This window comes from Lepidochelys kempii, chromosome 8 (genome assembly GCF_965140285.1).
Source record: "Lepidochelys kempii isolate rLepKem1 chromosome 8, rLepKem1.hap1, whole genome shotgun sequence".
Classification (NCBI taxonomy): Eukaryota; Metazoa; Chordata; order Testudines; family Cheloniidae; genus Lepidochelys; species Lepidochelys kempii.
The window spans coordinates 101,850,921-101,861,562 of NC_136387.1; positions in this window are offsets into that span (position 1 = coordinate 101,850,921).

The following is a 10,642-nucleotide window of genomic DNA, read 5'->3' on the forward strand; positions in this document are numbered from 1 at the left end:
AACCCCTCTACGTGTTAGGGTGCTGCCTCTCATCTTGCACATGTTGGTTCAAACAAAACAACTCTCTCCACCACAGAATCATAGAACATCAGGGTTGGAAGAGACGTCAGGAGGTCATCTAGTCCAACCCCCTGCTCAAACCAGGACCAAGCCCAACTAAATCATCCCAGCCAAGCTTTGTCAAGCCGGGCCTTAAAAACCTCTAAGGATGGAGATTCCACCACCTCCCTAGGTAACCCGTTCCAGTGCCTCACCACCCTCCTAGTGAAATAGTTTTTCCTAATATCCAACCTAGACCTCCCCCACTGCAACTTGACACCATTGATCCTTGTTCTGACATCTGCCACCACTGAGAACAGTCGAGATCCATCCTCTTTGGAACCCCCTTTTAGGTAGTTGAAGACTGCCATCAAATCCCCACTCATTCTTCTCTTCTGCAGACTAAATCACTCCAGTTCCCTCAGCCTCTCCTCGTAAAAGTCATGTGCCCCAGCCCTCTAATCATTTTCATTGCCCTCCGCTGGACTCTCTCCAATTTGTCCACATCCCTTCTGTAGTATTACCCTCCTGCCCCCGTCTTTAGGATGGGTCAGCCTGTTCCTTGTTTTCTCTGTGAAATGTGCTCGTACCGAACTGTTCTGGTACCATCCTGGCACGTGTTTATATTACTAGTGCTTAGTACCTTTTAGGTATATGTACATTTGCAACATCAGCCTTCTTCTTGCCAGCTTCTGTGAGCAGGGCCTGCCTCTGGCTCACAGCTTAACTTTGCTTTATGTTAGCAAAGTCTTGACCGTTACTTTAGTTCAGGCCTTAGGCGTCATACCAGGCCTCGGATACGAAGACTTATGTTTCAGGACCTCATCTTACTGCAGAAGGCATCAGAAAAATAACAGGGTGAGCTGCTTGGGACACTGGCTGAGCCTACGGGGCTTCAATTGTTTGGGACAGGCCAGTTCCTGAGGGGGTGTGGTTGCAGAAGGAGGGTAGCGGTAGCAGGGGGGTGGAATGCAGCAGGTTCTTCTCCAGCCGATCCTTCCACCTCTGTCCCCCCTCACGCTTTTCTCAGCTGGCCCCACTGTGGCTGGGATGGGAGGAGTGGAACTGGGGCAGAGACGAAAGCTACTATGTCACCTTTAGAAGGAGAGGGAAGGCCCAATTAGCTGGCCCTTTGCCCAGGGAGGAGCACACTGAGTCCCCCCCATCCCAGGCAGCTCTGAGTCCCGTGCACACAGAGCCCTGGGCTGGGTTGCAGGTGGGGCACCCCTTCAGCCATGGGGTTTATAGGTCACAACATTGATTTGGGCTGTTTTCTGCCCTACAGAGGCCTGGCACTCCATGAGTGCCGTTGTGCCCTCATCTCGTTATCCTCTGAGCATTGCCATGATGTACATTGCCACTTCTAGTGAATTGCTGTGGGTAACATGGCGTTAGCATCCCCTAGAAAGTGCTACGCTGGGCATTGTGCTCTGCCGGGGCTGGGCACCCTGTGGATCTGCTGTGGTGGGTACTGGCTCCCTCTGGGCCCTGCTTTGCTAGGCAGTGCAATATCTTGGGGCAAGGCATCGTTGTGATTGATTGGCACCATCACTCCATTCCCGAGCAGCACCAAGCTGGGCATAGCCACCCTATGGATCTGCGGGGAGGGGGGGGGGGGCTGGCCCGCTGTAGCCACTCCTCTGCTACGCATTGCAATCCCTCGGGCTAGGCACTGGGATAAGTGACAGGCGTCATCATTCCAACGTTGGCCTTTAGCCATCACCATGCTAAACACCGACACTCACCGGCCATCGGGGTGGGAGGGATAGCTCAGTGGTTTGAGCATTGGCCTGCTAAACCCAGAGTTGTGAGTTCAATCCTTGAGGAGGCCATTTAGGGATCTGGGGCAACTATGGGGGATTAGTCCTGCTTTGAGCAGGGGGTTGGACTAGATGACCTCCTGAGGTCCCTTCCAACCCTGATATTGTATGCTTCTATGATTCTATCACCATCCCAAGTGGACGAGTAGCAGCCTCAGTCACATGTCGGTCTGGCCGGGTCAGTTCTGAGTAGCCCAGAGGAGGTATCTGCAGGCCTCCAACTGCAGGGGAATGAACAAACAAACACAAACACTTGCCCTGTCCTGACATCTAGTGTGTGTTAGCAAATAGTCTTCACCCCCCACCCGCCGCTGTTTATCCAGGCAATCTGTAGCCATGCCCTCTTTTCAAAGCTTTCCTCTGCTTGGATGACTCCAGGCCTGCTTCCAAAAGAAAGGCCTCTTGTGTAGAAATGTGTCTAATTAGCACCAGCCCTCAGGCGGCTCATGAAGTGAGAAGCAAAATGCAAGAGGAGCCTCTTTCTTCCCTCTCTTTTGTGTGTGTGTGTGCTGTGGGGAAGCGAATCTCTCCCAGTGAGAGGCTGCTTGTCTAACTGCACAAGGAGGCAGGATTTCAGCTGGGCAGAAACAGAATTTTCTTTCAAACATCCACTTTTATTCCCTGTGTAAACAGAATACCTCGAAAATTGGAGACGCTGTCAGATCCAGGCAGTCCCACAATAATAATGCCTAGCTCTTATATAGCAGTTTTCATCCGTAGATCTCAAAGCCTTTTATAAAGGACGTCAGTGTCATTATCCCCATTTTACACAGGGGGAAACTGAGTCATAAAAGGGGACGTAACTTGATTGCTGGGTGATCATTAGACTGCGGCAGAGTGGGGAATAAAATCCAGGTTTCACTAGTGCTCTATGCCTCTGGTTCTCAACCTTTCCAGACGACTGCGCCCCTTTCAGGAGTCTGATTTGTCTTGTGCACCTTCAAGTTTCACCTCACTTAATAACTATTTGCTTATAAAATCGGACAAAAATACAGAAATGTCACAGCATATAATTACTGAAAAATTGCTGACTTTCTCATTTTTAGCATATAATTATAAAACAAATCAATTGGAATATAAATATTGTCCTTACATTTCAGTGTATAGTTTATAAAACAGTATAAACAAGTCATTGTCTGTAAGAAATTTTAGTTTGTATTGACTTCACTAGTGCTTTTTATGTAGCCTGTTGTAAAACTAGGCAAATAGCTAGATGAGTTAATGTACCCCCTGGAAGACCTCTGCACACCCCCAGGGGGTACATGTACCCCTGATTGAGAACCACTGCTCTGCGCAGATGGGTACACTGCACAAAACAGAGGCTTTTGTCTCATCAAGGATACAGTTCTAGGCTGTCTCTGAAGAGGAACCATGGGATTTTTAAACACTTGAGAGTCAGTGCTGTAGAATCATAGAATAATAGAATATCGGGGTTGGAAGGGACCTCAAGAGGTCATCTAGTCCAACCCCCTGCTCAAAGCAGGACCAATCCCCAACTAAATCATCTAAAGAGAAAGCGGTCAAGAAATTTGGTGGTAGGGCTGGGGGCGGGGTCAGAATATTTAATGTCATGAAACACTGCAAAATAAATGAACAAGTTTTGTTTTGTTTGCAAGTTTTTTGTAACATTTTTCAACAAAATTTGAAATGAAACAAAATGTACATTTCTTTTAGGGGGAACCCCCCCACACACCCACACATTTAAAGGTTTTTGTGTCCCTCCCGCCATGTTTATCCCTTTTAGTTTTATTCCTCTCTTCCCTCTCTTCCGGGGTTGAAAAAGTAAAATTGGGAGAATAAGGGGTGGGAGAACCCATAAAATGAAAACCTTAAAAATGCCCCCCAAAATTAAATGATTTTCCTTTTGAAACTTTTAATTGGAAATAGTTCTCTTTTTTTAACCGAAATGAAAATTCACTGTGAAAAATTTAATTTTGGTTAAAAAGCCATTTTTCGTCAAAGTAAGTCTGATGAAAAATGTTCATGCAGATTAGTGGAAATTCTAAAATGCCAGCAGCTGATTGTTCACAATACTTGACAAAGGGACAATGAATAATCTAAATTCACTGGGAGGTTGCAAAATGGACTCACAAGCTCTGGTTTGGGACCTGAGAGGCCTGGATTCTGGAACCAGTCTACCACTGACTCACTGTGTGAAGTCACATCCCCTATCTGTGCCTCAGTTTCCCACCTGTAAAGTGGGCATACCAAAACTTCACTCTCAGCTGTTGTGACATTTAATATGCTATTCCCAGCAGGACAGTGGGGTGGGAGGAGGTATTGTTTCATGATCTCTGTGTGTATATAATGTCTGCTGCAGTTTCCACGGTATGCATCCGATGAAGTGAGCTGTAGCTCACGAAAGCTCATGCTCAAATAAATTGGTTAGTCTCTAAGGTGCCACAAGTACTCCTTTTCTTTTTGCGAATACAGACTAACACGGCTGTTACTCTGAAACCAGAGAAAATAAGATTTCCCCAAATCTCTGAACTGTATTCAGTGAAAACTGGCAGTTTCTCTTATCTGCTGGATCAGAGGCCATGGGTTGCCGTGGAAAGAATTATGAAATCATAAATCAAACTGCAAAGCAAGATTTAATCTGTTGAAATTTATTACATCTTCTCTGGTACGTTTCCTGCTATTTTAGCCATTTTCCACTTCCTGTCCACAGACGGACTGATTGAAAATAGTATCGGGGGTAGCTGTGTTAGTCTGTATCCACAAAAACAACAAGGAGTCCGGTGGCACCTTAAAGACTGACAGATTTATTTGAGCATAAGCTTTCCCAGACTTCAAAGAGAAACAGCAGAGCTCAAATTCATTTGCAAATTTAACACCATTAATTTGGGCTTGATCTGGGAGTGGCTGGCTCATTACAGAAGCAGTTTTGCCTCTCCTGGAATTGACACCTCTTCATCTATTGTTGGGAGTGGACTACATCCATCCTTGTCCAATTGGCCCTGTCAGCACTGGTTCTCCACTTGTGAGGTAACTCCCTTCTCTTCACATGTCAGTATATTTATGTCTGCATCTGTAACTTTCACTCCATGCATCTGAAGAAGTGGGGTTTTTACCCACGAAAGCTTATGCTCAAATAAATCTGTTAGTCTTTAAGGTGCCACCGGACTCCTTGTTGTGATTGAACAAAGACATGCTATACGTCACATCTCTGACATCCTTACCTTAAATAAAATCTCCACAAGCCCTTCCTCACAGAACCATAGGTTGTAAAGCCTGAAGGAAACTTGCTGAGCAGCTGGTCCGATGTGCTGCACCAGAGCATAAGAGTTGCTGGACTAGATTAAACCAGGATCCTCATCCCAGATCCTGTCTCTGACAGTGGCCAGCATGGGCTGCTTCAGAGAAAGGTACAAGGGACAGTGAGGGGATAACCTGCCCTCAGGGAAAGTTTCCTCATATCACCTGACAATGGTTGGCTTATGCCCTGAAGCAGGAGGTTTTATATCCCTTCCAGAACCATTGTAACTCTGGTAGTTCTCATTACCCAGTCAAATGCAGGCCGTAGAATTTCACCCAGCAATTCTTGCATTGAGTCCAATGGCTTGTGGTTGAACTACCATGCGCCTTTTAGAAATCAAGGCCCGTTTTATTTTAAAGACTGTGAATGATGGAGGATTTACAATGGCCCTTGTACTGGTTGACTTGACAGGGAGCTTGGTCTTACTTGCGACACTGCTCGGGTGCTGCAAAATTGCAAGTCACCTTTGTAGAGCCATGAAACAAAATGGTTTTTAAAATGTCCAATGTAACATAAACTAAACTGTACAGAGAATACCCAGCTTTTCCATAACTCTCCAGCTAAAAGCTGAGGGGAAAGGATGTCCCAGTGGTTAGGGCACTAGCAAAAGACTTGGAAGACCTGGATTCAATTCCCTGCTCTGCTATTGACTTTCCATGTGACCTCGGCCAAGTCACTTAGTTTCTCTGTGCCTCAGTTTCCCATATCTACAATGGGGATAACAGCGCTGCCCTTTCTTACAGGGGTGTTGCATGGATGAATACATTAATGACGGGTAGGTGCTCAGATACTATGCTGTCAGTGGCTACATAAGCCAGGCAGAGGATTGCTGGGAAAACGGGTTTGATCCATCTCCTGCTGAAGTCAGTGGGAATCTTTCTACTGACTTTAATGGATGTTGGCTGGGCCCCACCTGATCTCTGCATGCTGACACTCTGTAGCTAAGGAATCAAATACATGTAGATGCTTAAAGTGCTCTATAATTCTTTTTAAACTACACTTGGTGCTTGGGAAAGAGGCCAGACTGACAGCCAGGGAGACAGAATGCATCCGATGAAGTGAGCTGTAGCTCACGAAAGCTTATGCTCAAATAAATTGGTTAGTCTCTAAGGTGCCACAAGTCCTCCTTTTCTTTTTGCGAATACAGACTAACACGGCTGTTACTCTGAAATCTCTCTGGGTCTGATCCAAAGCCCATTGAAGTCAAGGGGAACCTTTCCACTGATTTCAGTGGGCTCTGGAATAAGCCCTTTATCTGCTGAACTGCTACAGCGTGAGGGGCAGTAGGGCATGTCCTGCCAATGAGCCTCAGTCCTGACCTGGAGAGAGGCCCTCTAAAGGTGAAAGGGGAGTTCAGTCTATATCGCTATTCATCCCTTCGCTTCCTTAGCAGAACGCTCACCAAGGGGGGGGCCGGTTAATATCAGTGTCAGTGGATATTTCTGAAATATGGATTCCTGTTCACAGGGGACCGACTGAGCCCAGCATCAATCCATTTCCCACAGGCCATTGGAGAGTCATGAGCTGGGAACTGCCATTGGAGAGTCATGAGCTGTAGATTTTGCTCGCTACCAATCTGGGCCTCTGGCCTGTCATCTGATCCTCATGAGTAGAGCCTGATGTGCATGTAGAATCCCTCTGAAGTCAGTGCAACTCCAGGTGATACAAGAGTCTGTCCGCGTGGATCTGATTGCAGGGTTTGGGCCCTGGGCTGGATCAGCGCCAGTAATCTAGAGGCAAAACGGTGCATGCTTGTTCACCAGGCCCCTGAGTTGTGTAATCTTCACAGCAAACTATGCAAAATGTCACAAAACACAGACAAAAAATCTAATGGGCTAGGCAGTTCTTTTACATGCTCGGGGAAGCAGAGCTATAAAACGCATCTGTTGTCAGACAAAGCTGCAGTTACAAGTCAGTGGGAAGGCAATGCTAAAAAAACAAAGCACATGGTAAAAATGAGAAATCTGATGTGCCTAAGAGTCAATATATTGACAAACCTGTAATATCCGAAGCTCGGCAATAGCTAAAACCTTTCCAATGGCTATCAGAGAACAGAGCAGATGCATTAAAACATCAAAATAAGCAGATAATTTGTTCGGTAGACTCTGAAGCAAGGAAAGCATACAAATGTTTACCTAAAACACTTGTAAACGGAGGAACCAGTGGTGATAAAGTGCTGTTTGGTCTTAAGAAGCAAATAGAATTCTATTTCCATTTTTCTATGCAAGTGGATAAAATTGCTTGGGGCAAATCGGACCTTTTTCATGAGCACTGAGATAGGACGTTCACAAATCAATATTTTGATAGCCTGTGGCTTAAGCGGACGCCAGCCACCGCAGAGATACAGACTTCTACATGTTTCAGAGTAACAGCCATGTTAGTCTGTATTCGCAAAAAGAAAAGGAGTACTTGTGGCGCCTTAGAGACTAACCAATTTATTTGAGCATGAGCTTTCGTGAGCTACAGTGAGCTGTAGCTCACGAAAGCTCATGCTCAAATAAATTGGTTAGTCTCTAAGGTGCCACAAGTACTCCTAGACTTCTACATGGAGCCAGTAGGATGGGATATCTTACTGCTGGTTCTTCCAGGGCCTTTGGTCTTGTGATAAATGCCTCCACTTTGGACATTTATTACAGTGAATTCTACTTAGAGGTGAACTGGTGAGTGAAACTGGAAAACAACTAGGCTTGGAAGGATTCGATTTTTATCAGTAAATGTTGGTACATGTTGATTTCACCGAACACACATGAACAGGTGAAAAATAGTTCCATCAATGATCATCAAAATTTATAGATAGGCAAAGTAATAAAAATGCTGCTCGGGAACGCAGAGTCAAAATCCAGTGAGTAGACTTTAGAAGGAGCCCTGTTACAGATAGACTAGGGAATGAACAGCAAAAACAGGTACGACTTGTTGATTTAAGGATATTCACTTTGTGTATTTTGCCAAGCACTGCTGACAATTTCTGTTGTCACGGTTTATAAAGAGTTAACTTTTTGAACCTCATCATCTATGGTCATTAAATAAGTGCCTTCCTCCCCCCACACCCCCATAATTTTGCACAACTGGGAAAATTTACGTCACTAAAAAAACCTAAAAAAATGCTTAAAAATAGATATTGATATCCATCAAAATTATATATTAAAAAAACTGGAATTCTGACAAGCCTAAAAATAACAAACCGAGACCAGCAATATGTTTTGAATGTAACTGAGGTAAAGCTCATAAAGGAGTCAAAACTAACTTTCATTTTTACGTCTTCACAACCCAAGTACTTGCCCATTATTTATTATTTCTCTTACAGTAGCACTAGAAGGGCTGACTGGCTAAGCCCCACTATGCACTGCTAGGTACTCTGCAGACACACAGTGAGTCTTAAGAGTTTGAAATTTAAATGGACAAGATGGATAAAGGCTGGGAGAAACAAAATATTGGTATTCCCATTTTGCAGATGGGGACCTGAGGCACAAAGAGATGAAGGGACTCACCCAAGGTCACCCAGGGTGGCTGTGGCAGAGTCAGGAATTGAGGTTAGCTCTTCCGAGTGTGTGGTAAACTCAGACAAAACTTTCGGAAGGCTGGGTTTTGAGGGGACACTATCTGCTGTGTTGCCACATCTCGTGATTTTATCATGAGCCTCATGATAGTTGGTGAAAAGAAAAGGAGGACTTGTGGCACCTTAGAGACTAACCAATTTATTTGAGCATGAGCTTTCGTGAGCTGTACGAAAGCTCATGCTCAAATAAATTGGTTAGTCTCTAAGGTGCCACAAGTCCTCCTTTTCTTTTTGCGAATACAGACTAACACGGCTGTTACTCTGAAACATGATAGTTGGTGTTTTCCTTAAAGCCCCAGTTCCTGGAGTCAGATGGTTCTAGGGAAATCTCAGCTTTTACTTTTAAAAAGGAAAGTTTCTAGTCCTTATGGGGGCATAAAAGTTGAAAATGTCAGAGCTCAAGTAAAAAAACACATATTTATTATTTTTAGAATCTTACAAGTTTTCGGACAATCTCATGATTGGGGGAGGGGGTGACATGAGTTTTGAATGATTAGGGTCGTCAATAATGCATCTGGCTCATAGACAACTATTTTTAAATCACAAATTTCTTTTCCTATGTTATTAATAACATCTTAGATAACGGAAAATTAAAGAATCTAATTTACTTTGTACTGCTTGTTTACTTTGGGTTTATTATTTTCCTTTTTCTCAGCCAAGACAATGACACCAGACAGGACAATTTCAGTTTTGTTTATAGTCAGTTTCACCTTGTTATTACATATTGTTTATCTTCCAGCAGCACCCAGAATGTGCTTCTGTGCCTGTAAGATAGTCCCTGCCCCAAAGAGCTTGCAATTTAAGCAGCAGATCAGTGCTGAGATGTCTGGATCACAGGCACAATAGGAGAATGTTTATTTGTTTTTGTTTTTTAAGTAGAGTTCATTGGAACTTCAATCTGTGTAAGTATATTTTTGCAGGTCTAAAGCTTCCATGGTTATCACTACAACTACAATACCACCTGCTGAAGTGAAGAAACAGACTGACAGAGCCAGAAGAGTACCCAGAAGTCACCTACTACAGGACAGGCCCAACGAAGAAAATAACAGAACGCCACTAGCCGTCACCTTCAGCCCCCAACTAAAACCTCTCCAACGCATCATCAAGGATCCACAACCTATCCTGAAGGACGACCCATCACTCTCACAGATCTTGGGAGACAGGCCAGTCCTTGCTTACAGACAGCCCCCCAACCTGAAGCAAATACTTGCCAGCAACCACACACCACACAACAGAACCACTAACCCAGGAACCTATCCTTGCAACAAAGCCCGTTGCCAACTGTGTCCACATATCTATACAGGGGACACCATCCTAGGGCCTAATCACATCAGCCACACTATCAGAGGCTCGTTCACCTGCACATCTACCAATGTGATCTATGCCATCATGTGCCAGCAATGCCCCTCTGCCATGTACATTGGTCAAACTGGACAGTCTCTACCTAAAAGAATAAATGGACACAAATCAGACGTCAAGAATTATAACATTCAAAAACCAGTCAGAGAACACTTCAATCTCTTTGGTCATTTGATTACAGACCTAAACGTGGCAATTCTTCAACAAAAAAAGTTCAAAAACAGACTCCCAGGAGAGACTGCTGAATTGGAATTCATTTGCAAACTGGATACAATTCACTTAGGCTTGAATAGAGACTGGGAGTGGATGTGTCATTACACAAAATAAAACTATTTCCCCATGGTTATCACTATGTTGCACACCATGGTCACTTGGAACTGAGATAGAACTCAGATCCTACATTACCACAAGCTCCTACCACTCCAGCTAAAAAAGAGTCACCCAAAGCTGTACAGGTTCTATGACCTACTGTTCTGATTCCATCCTCCCTAGGGCAACGGCATAGCCCACTAGCCAGTAGAGTATATTATTTTCTGTGCAACTGTTTCTACCAGTCAGAGTTTGAAGGCTTAGTTTTACAAATGCTAGATTTTGGGGGCTTTCATTTGA